At 38.5% G+C, this 9,997-nt stretch overlaps 1 long non-coding RNA gene across 4 annotated transcripts; it reads right to left on the bottom strand.

The window, feature by feature from the left end:
• Nucleotides 1-6,367: 6,367 nt before the first annotated feature.
• On the bottom strand, nucleotides 6,368-8,756 carry LOC121996363. Of its 4 annotated transcripts, XR_006116058.1 has the most exons (4): nucleotides 8,277-8,756; nucleotides 8,050-8,180; nucleotides 7,885-7,950; nucleotides 7,162-7,607 (listed from the first exon to the last, which is right to left on the bottom strand). It is a non-coding gene; the product is annotated as an uncharacterized LOC121996363 (long non-coding RNA). The 4 variants fall into 4 exon arrangements; XR_006116060.1 differs by adding an exon at nucleotides 6,368-6,509 and having other exon boundaries at nucleotides 7,543-8,180; XR_006116059.1 differs by having other exon boundaries at nucleotides 7,885-8,180.
• Nucleotides 8,757-9,997: the final 1,241 nt, after the last annotated feature.

The following is a 9,997-nucleotide window of genomic DNA, read 5'->3' as shown; positions in this document are numbered from 1 at the left end:
TTTGGGGTCATATAGCATGATAATTGGTTTTGGATGTATAAATGACATATAAACCAATACTAGGGATGCATTGTGGGTTGGTATGGGCAAATACATCAAAAGGAAGCCAAAACTAGGACTTTAGGTCAAGGTTCAATTGAACCATTTAGTTAGTTTTGGATTTTGTGTCAATCTTGGGATTGGTAATAGATACATTTTGTAATGTATTTTTCCCAAGTAGACAAGGGTACAATAGACCTCTCCACAAAATTTGGGAATTTTTGGAGGTCTAGGGAATTTCTGGTGCATTTCTGAAGGTGGCCTGAAAAGGCTGATTTTTTCAGAAATAGGGTACCAGTCGACTGGTACAGATACCAGTCGACTGGTAACAATGTTTTTGAGCACAGAATGGCTCTGTAAGCTCATTTTATCGATACCAGTCGACTGGTGATGATACCAGTCGACTGGTGATGATACCAGTCGACTGGTGATGATACCAGTCGACTGGTAACAGTAGATTTCGACCACAGAATGTTTCTGTAAGGTTCTGTCGAAGGGGGGCAGTCGACTGGCACTTAGGGCAGTCGACTGATACCAGTCTGAAACTGTTTTCAGCATTGGTTTGTGACCATGTCAACTCACTTAGATGTATGGGATCCAAGGGGGATTAATACATGAGTTTAGAGTCAGTTTGGATGATAAATTTTCAACAATTGGGATATTGTTGGAGAACTTTTTGGATGTTAGGCAAAGGGGGAGAAGTAAGGTTTAGTTGGGAAAACCTGAAAGTACCTTTGTGTAGGGGGAGCCTTGGGATAGGTTCTTAAAAAGCCCGTTGTAAAAATCCTAGATCATTGGGGAGCATAGGTGTAGGGGGAGCCTTGGGATAGGTTCTTAAAAAGCCCGTTGTAAAAATCCTAGCTCATTGGGGAGCATAGGTATAGGGGGAGCCTTGTGATAGGTTCCAATGCTTGGTGCATTGTTTTGGCGGTTGCCAAGTGTGTAGCCTTGGCAACGTAAGTCCATTCGGCATTATAAGTCCAAGTGTGTAGCATTGGCATCGTAAGTCCATTCGGCGGAGTAAGTCCAAGTGTGTAGCCTTGGCATCGTAAGTCCATTGTATTAGCATGTTTATTTGCTATTTGTTTTCCCTAACTTAAACGTATTGCCAAACACCAAAAAGGGGGAGATTGTTGGAGCAATCCCAATGGTCCGCGGGACCATGTGTTTTGGTGTTTGGGCAAAGGGTTTAAGTTAGGTTTACCCTTGTTATTTGATATGTGTACTTGAGTTGTGCAGGACTGCAGGATACACATGTGACTCAGGTTGACGGCTTCGGGTCCGGTGAAGGATGGAGCATCCGAGGGACCGTGGACAAGGCAGCAAGGACAAGAGCTGATGGAAGCGACTTCGAGACATACGTGAAGGATGACATTGGGGACGAGCCGCGGGCTTGGATGCATCCGAGGGACGAGAGACAAAGGAAGTAAGCTTGAAGGCAAGAGGTCAAAACTGCAAAGAAGAGTCAAGTGAGTCGTGAGGGTACGAGTGCATGAGAGATTGTACTCGGGAAAAAAAATCCAGGGGAGGTTACTGTAGCAGTCAACAGGGCACTGTAGCAGTTGACGGCACTGTAGCAGTCAACTGATGCACTGTAGCAGTCGACTGGTGCACTGTAGCGTCGATTGGTAGAGAACCGTTGAGAGAGCCGTTGGGTTGGCACCAGTCGACTGGTAACGGTAAAACAGCAGGGTTATTTTGTTCCAAGCTCTATAAGAAGGAGCTTGGTATGGCCGGCCAAGGCGACGAAATTAGACTTGGTTAAAGCCTAATTAGTAGTCACAAGAGTTCTCAAGTGCTTGTGTAATCCAAGAGGTCTTGGTGTGTTTGTGGTGAGGTTTCTCCACCCACAAGGGGCGACTTGAGATAGCCGGAGTTTGCCGGGGGCTAATCCACCGACGGATAAGGATCGTCCACCTCAAGGACAAGCCGTGGAGTAGGAGCCCTAATCTCCGAACCACGTTAAATGAACGTGTTAGCGGTTTGCTTGCTCTTTCTTATAGTGTTTAGCTTTCTACTTGTTTGTATTAGTTTGTATTTCCGTTGCGCACTAACAAGTGTAGGGTGAAAGCGAGTTATTTGGGGGTGCCGTCTATCCAACCCCCCTTCAAGCCGGCCACCGATCCTCCAACATATATGACTCTAACTCTCAACCAACTAGTAGTCACAAAAGCTAAAACTACTGGTAGTATGATATGACGAATCCCCTGAGACTGTAATCCTTGATCTCCAGTAGGGTCAACCGTGATCAATGATTGACCGAACACATGGGATGCATGCTACAAACAACTAGACATGTACTAACAAATGCGTACTAATACATATTATACCTAACTATCATGGATAACAATACATATACCAACAGAAAAGTATGATAACAATATGCAAACATACCTCCTATAGCCTGGAAATGTCCCGTTGCTGCTTGGTCCCAAAACCTGAAAAGTCACATCAAGAAAATCGAAACATAAAATCCCAAAACATGAAAAATAAGCATCATAAACCTGCTCTGATACCACTAAATTATCACGCCCCCAAAGGAGTCCCTATCAAAAAATTTTGACAACATCTCCCCTATACCGAATGATAATATGAAGCATACATACATACAAAATATATCAGCCACATGCGGTTGGAATATATACACAACCACGCAGTATATATCATCATCCCACTCGTTTGGAACAAAATAAACACAACCACACAGTTATATATATATTTAACAATCCACTCAGCTGTACTAAAAACCAACACAGCAGAAAAATGATAAGCAAAGCCCGTACAAACCAAAAACAACAACTGCTAGTCGACTAGGCTTTATACAACAACAACAACCACAACCACATAAATACAACAACAACACCAAATACACTAGATACCAAATACAAGTAAAGTGTAAACGAAACTCGAAGCGGTCTTCGGATGTGACATAGGACCGGTAGACAAGATACTCCAAGTGACACTCCAACCATCTTACTGCTACCTGAACACATAAAGGTATAAATGTGGTGGTGAATATAGATAACTCAGCGGGTAATAGACAGAATAGTGCATGGTCCATAAATAAATATGGAGATCAAAGGTATACAGTCTCAAAAGAGAATAAAGAACATGATCATACTGACATATCCAATAAACACAACTACCTGTACCAGTCTATCCCACATAGTATAATGATCATAGCTGACATATAAACTGCATAAATTACATCTGACATAATGATAAATACATACCCAATCTGGAATCGACATATGGTACAATGATCAGTAAACTCACCGGATCTGCAACGGACCTACTCGTGACACCTGTGCAATATATATGTGACTGCATATACATGTAAAATAAATGACATGTATGCAGCATGACAACCATATGTAACAATCATATCTCAAACAAGTGTAACACATCACAATCACATGCTATTAGTATCTACTAGGTATGTATGCAAATATATCTCCATAGATGCACAGCACATCATATGTAAAAATGCGTATGCATGCTCCATGGTCACCCCCGCCACCTCTTTAGACACCACGACCCTTGTATGACTGAGAGGCTTGGGTCCGTGACAAACTGTACTAGCCTCCAGTACATGCATCGCTATAGGCGGCAGAAGCGGATGGTAAGCTAAGTAGTTATCAAACTACATAGCTAAGGGTCCCTCACCACTCACATCTCTTGCCCTCTGACTACTGTACCCTCAAGACTCACTACTCCAGAGTGATCGAGGCTGACAGAACACTGAGCGGCCGAGTAAACGCAATAGGACTAGCTCCACTCCTAGCTACCACTCTCCATCAGTGGCAGAATGGACAGCTATAAAAGAATGACAAACCTCTCAACCACAAGGGAGACAATGGTCGTTCGATGCAATGAATGATGAACATGATATATATACATATAATCATGATACAGACACTGTCATCATCAATACAACAATCCAATCTACATAAATACCCCACAACATGAGTATAATCGTCATGATACCTCCATATATCCCACCAAACACATGTACACAACTACACGTGTATAATATCAACCAAAAATCTCCAATACTCCCACCAGACATGTACACAGAACATAAGTACAATCAACATGTATCCTCTAGTAAAAACACATCAGACACGTGTATAAACAACAAATATACAATCAACACAACTCCTCCAAAAGTACATAACAAATGTGTGTGTACATACAGCATGCACATGTACGGTCAATATGATAACTTCTATAACACATACCAACCTACGTACAATCCACATCATATGCATAAACAGCATGATAATTCAAATCAACCAAACAACCCCTACAATACATACTATACACGTGTATATGCAGTAGAGTAGAAATCAAGAGTTGAGACTATATATGATATAACTAGAAACTTCAAAGATCAAGCATAAGTATCAAGCACGAAATCAACAAACAAACATGATATAAGGTAAAGCAGCCTAATCCATCAAATAATAACCATACACTAAGCTCAAAAGAAAACTACATAGAAGCCAAGGAAGAAATACCCGCCTCTATATATTCGTATCAACAAAACCTCCCACGTCACGCGGCTCGTTCTCGATCAAGGTCTTATATCATATAATGTATCAAGAATATACATATACTACAATGTATAAATCATGTATCAAAGAAATAGCTATCCTTAACGCATTAACTAACCCTAATTAATGCCCCCTTCTATTAAATAAATTAAAGCCACTTCTCCTTTCATAATTGCTCAAAATAAAATAACCCTAACTTTCCATAATCAACTAGATTAGGTTCCAATATAATTCACCTTTTTATTTCACCTAAACCCATAGGTTTCAATCCAATACTAAATCTGATTTTTAACATGATAATCTAGTATCAATGTGGATTAAGAAATACATCCATTCACTATTATTTAATATAAACAAGAACAAAACCCTACACCCCTTAGAAAACCTAATTTACCCACATACAAATAAGAATCACAACGGTATTCTACTAGAAGAACTTACTTTGAGGTTGGGCAGAATCCAGTAGCTCACAATCAAGCTAAATACTGTTCGGAAGCCACAACAATCAACCATACACCAACTCTTCTAAGTATTAATCCAGAAAATGAAATATACAATAAAGGAGTTGCAGAAAACCTAATCCATAGTACAAACTCACCTCAACAGACCCTCACTTCTTCACCGAGACCTCCAATAGCTTCAGCAGCAAGGGAAATCCACCAATACCTTGATCCAATGAATCCCCTTAAGTCCAGATCAAGAAGAACATCACAAAGGGGATAATATCTTTGAAATCACACAATTCCGGATGAAGCTTACCTTGATTCGGTCGCTTCCAGGTGGTGTCACCCACTTCAATCCGGCTGATGTAGAGCAACCGGTCACTCTCCAGCAAACAAGTTGATGAGGAGGAGTAATCCATTCTAGGGCTCACCTTTATCCCCCCTCTTGGCCGAAGACCAACCCATGCGGTCGGCTATGCGATGGCAATGGAAATCTTGAGCTAGGGCACGACCGAATAGGGGCTCGAGTGCTCGATGCTTGTTGAGATTAGTAGATGCGAAGGCTCAGCCAATGGTAGTTGAATGGCGATAGCATCTGAAGAGGGGCGGCTTGGCTCCGGCATCTCGTGGGTCGACGGATCGCAGCAGCACGAGAGGGAAAGGGAAGAGGGAGGCTCGACATCGGCAATCGGAACGGACATCACTAGCGCGATCAAGAATCGTCGGCTCTGGCCAGAGATGCGGTGGGAACCAAGAGAGAGGAGGAAGAGAAGTGTCGGGGAAGAGCCTTTGTCTACATCAGTGATCGACTGGAGAGGAATCGCAAGAGAAAGCCTCGGAAGGAAGAAAGCTCGCGCGCAAAGGGGAAAAAGAATTCGGAAAGAAAGGAAATGAAATAGGGATTATATACTTAGGTTAAATTTAATCAAACCCTAAGTTAATTTCTCAATCAACTCCCACTTAAATGATGTTCCAAATAGGCCTCCACCTACCCCCACTGATTCATCCTCTCAAAACGAGTCTTACGAACTCAATTTAAATCCCGAAAAATTTCTAAAAATTTTAGAAAAATTCTATAAGGTTATTTCTCCAATAATATTATTATTTAATTATTATTTGATTACCGTATTTTACACAAACCTTGGCCAACACGGTCGAAACAATAATAACCAACATAACTAATAATCCACACAGTTTATATATTTCAGCCTCTGGCTGACACAACCATGTAATTTATATTAACTAAAACTACTCTACTACTACGACGGAAAACACGTAACACAACAGAGAAATCAACGCAACGGAAAAATAAGTGTAGTAGACCAAAACTCGATAAAAATCCTCGAGTATAATTACAAGTATATAGATCAACAAGTAGATCATCACAAAAACAAGGAACCAAGTCCGTAAGAAGAAAATCATCGTGACACAAAGTGGAGACTAGCGACTGGAATCTCCTGACGGCCTCAACCTGAAATAGATATAATCAACGGGGTGAGTCCAACACTCAGCGGATACCAAGTTGGCATGCACAGTAAAAAAATAACCAAAAGTAACAATTATGCGTACAATCTCCTAGAATAATAATGGAAAATGCAAAATTGAAAGGAAAGGAGAAGTTGTACTCACCAGAACCTCCTATCAGAATAATAAGGTTGTTAGACCAAAAGTAACATGCCCCTGTATGCATGTCAAACATATGCATCCATCCAATATGCAACAAATAAAGTACAGCAAGCACAAGCAATAAATGTAATCATGCATATGATGCATATGACATGGTCATCCCTGACGCCAGTCAGCCATCTTACACACGATGGTGAGACCGAGTGGATAGGGCTATGACAACTGTGCACTCTGCCATCACTGCTCCTGATAAGTAGCCGAATGGAAAGGATGTTGTCGGAGTACATCTATCCTCCTACCCCAAATCATAAGTGGGGGAGCTCAATGCTCTCATCTCCCTGAGACAGTTCAGAGGAGGGATCTCTGACGTACTACCACGTTGCGTCACGCTACCCATGAGTGGACCAGCAGAGCACTGATAGAGCAAACTACCACACACCCTGCCTGATATACCACTAACCCATGAGTGGTTGTGTGTGCAGATCTATATAACTGACGATGAGCTCAACAATAATAGGGCTACCAATTGCTCAGCATGCAATCATGTAAGATGGTGCATGACACTAAGCATGATAATCCTGGTCATATCTACCTCCATAAAACCTGTACCAAAAATAGATGGATCAAATATGAAGATCTAGGTACACATGTTAGATATGATAAATGTCTAGTTCGATGTATTATAAGGCATGGTTTGTCACACCTCTATGAGCATATATATAATCAAGCAGATATAAATGTAAAACAGGCAAGTAAAAACAAGCATGCAACAGGTAACTAGTAGTGATAAACCGATACAGATATGAACATAATCATTACTACTTGTTAAAAACTATTATGCATATCAAATGACAATATTTAAAGATAAGTCAAGGTACCTGCCTCCAATATAGTGCGTGCCAAAGGTAATCCCACGTAAGGTAGCTCGTCACAAATCAGAGTCCTATGTCAAAGTATTTTATTTAGCTAAGTTCCTTTGAATTAATTAGCTAAATACATCCCCAACACTAGTTAGGGAAAAACCCTAATCAATGTACTACCATTAATTAACCACCCATCTGAGTTAAACTAGTTTAACCCTAATTACCGCCTAACTCTTATCTAATATCAATTAGATGATTGAGTTAGGTTTAACCCAGCATTATCAATTCTTTAATTGATCCATGCAGCAAATTCATTTCTAACAAGTCAACACAACATAAATTAACTCAAAACCTTACCCAAATCCGATGTCTCAGCCACTGATCTAATCCTGAAGAACTCACTTCCAGAATTTCTAGCCGCAGCTACAATGGTCATTGAAAACAACTAGATATCCTAAAACTGAAAAGAAATCAAACACGAAGCATGTAAAACTCCTAAACCCTGTACACAGACTTCCTTACCTCCACAACACTTGTTTTGGCTTCCTCTCCAGAAATCGCAGATCTGGCCCAAACAATCTTCACTACCTCTAAGGTCCTCTGACCTACTGCAATGGCCAAAATCCAGTAGGAAAGTCCCTGCTGCTAGGGTCCTGTAACCAGAGGTGCCGGTAGAAAGGTGCCGGTAGAACTACTTCAGGGGTCAGCGATCGGGCAGAAGGAAACCAAGGAGAGATCGATGGTAATACCTCAACACCAGCACACCGGCCAAACTAGGGCTCGGACCCTCCCTTATTGGCCAAAAATTGTTTCATACAAAGATGGCGCCTCTGATCGGAAAACCAGAAATGGTCGATGGTGATTCGGGACTAGGGCACATGAGGACGACGGCTCTCCCTCGACCGGTAAAGTCTCCGATCTGGCCTCCGACAAGGAGGCGACATCGGCTCAGGGAGGAAGCTAGGGCTCAGTGTTGCTCACTTCTCGTCTTGGGCAGGTGGTCGATTGGTTCTTGGGCAGCGCCGCAAGATCGAGAGGAAGACGATTGGGCTCGGGGAAGAGGAGGCTTCGCCTCGAGGCTTCCGCCAACGATTTTGTACGCGAGGGGAGGAGAGGAAACGCCGTCGATTTGGGAAGATGAGGAGGCTCGGGAAGAAGAAACCGAGAAGGAGGAATGGGGGTCGGCGTCGGGCTTAGGGTACGGTGCAAAGAAAAAGAGAAGTAAAGGAAAAATTAAATTTTTCCTCGTATAAACATGTTTTATAATTGATCCTCATAATCTACACCATACAACCTTCGAAAAATTTTCATAAAATTTCTAAAAATTTCAAAAAAAAATTCATTAAGGTTATTCCTCTATTTAACCATATTATTTAATTAATATTTAGGATACTGTATTTTACAAATTAAATTAAATTCAAATTAAACTTAAACTTTAAATTAAATTTAAATAAAAATTAAACATAAATTTAACTTTAAATTAAAATTAATTTAATTTAAATTAAATTAAATTAACTTGAAATTGAAATTAAAATACAAATTAAATTAATCTTAAAACTTAAATTAAAATTTAAAATAACTAAAACTTAAATTAAATTAAGATTAAAATAAAATAAATTGAAATTAAATTAACTAAAAATCAACTTAACTAAAAATTAAATTAACTAAAATAAAAATTAAAATTAACCTTGAAATTAAACATAAAATTAAGAATAAACTTAAAATTAAATTATACTTAAATTAATACTTAACTTAATTTAAAACTCAACTTAAATTAAACTAAATTTAAAAACAAACTTAGCTAAAACATAACTTAAGTTAAAACTTAAAAAATTAAACTTTAAACTTAAACTTAAACTTCAAACTTAAAACTCAACTTAAAATTAAACTTAAAATTAAACTAAAACAAAATTAAATTAAAAATAAATTAAATTCAAATTAAATTAAAATATATTAAACTAAAACTAAATTAAATTAAAATTAAACTAAGTTAAATTAAACTAATTTAAAAACTATTTTAAAAACTATTTTAAAAATTATTTTAAAAAACTTTTAATTTTTTTTTTTTAAATAACTATTTTAAAAAATTATAAATTAACTTAAATTATTAAATCTTAATTCAACTATTAAATCTTAAATTAACTTGAACTATTAAGGAGGAGTGTTAACTTAAGGGGGAGTGTTAACTTCAAGGGGTGTAATAAATTCAAGGGGAGGATCATTTTTTTTAAATCTTTAACCATTTGTTTAGAAATTTTATTCTTTCTTGAAAATATTATTTAGAAATTTTTCTTTGAATTTTTTTGTGTTACTCTTTTATACAAATTGTTTTCAAAAGGGTTTTCTGCTTAGAAAAATTTAAATATATAGAAATAATTTTTGAAAAGTTATTAATTGTACTTGTAAAATCACTTTTGTCACTTAGAAAATTTTGTTTAACATTATTTTGACAAAATTACTTTGAAGTTTT

The sequence above is a fragment of the Zingiber officinale genome, chromosome 6A, assembly GCF_018446385.1.
Source record: "Zingiber officinale cultivar Zhangliang chromosome 6A, Zo_v1.1, whole genome shotgun sequence".
NCBI classification, from domain to species: Eukaryota; Viridiplantae; Streptophyta; class Magnoliopsida; order Zingiberales; family Zingiberaceae; genus Zingiber; species Zingiber officinale.
Note: the sequence above shows the minus strand (reverse complement) of the source record. Positions and strands in the feature narration are given on the sequence as shown.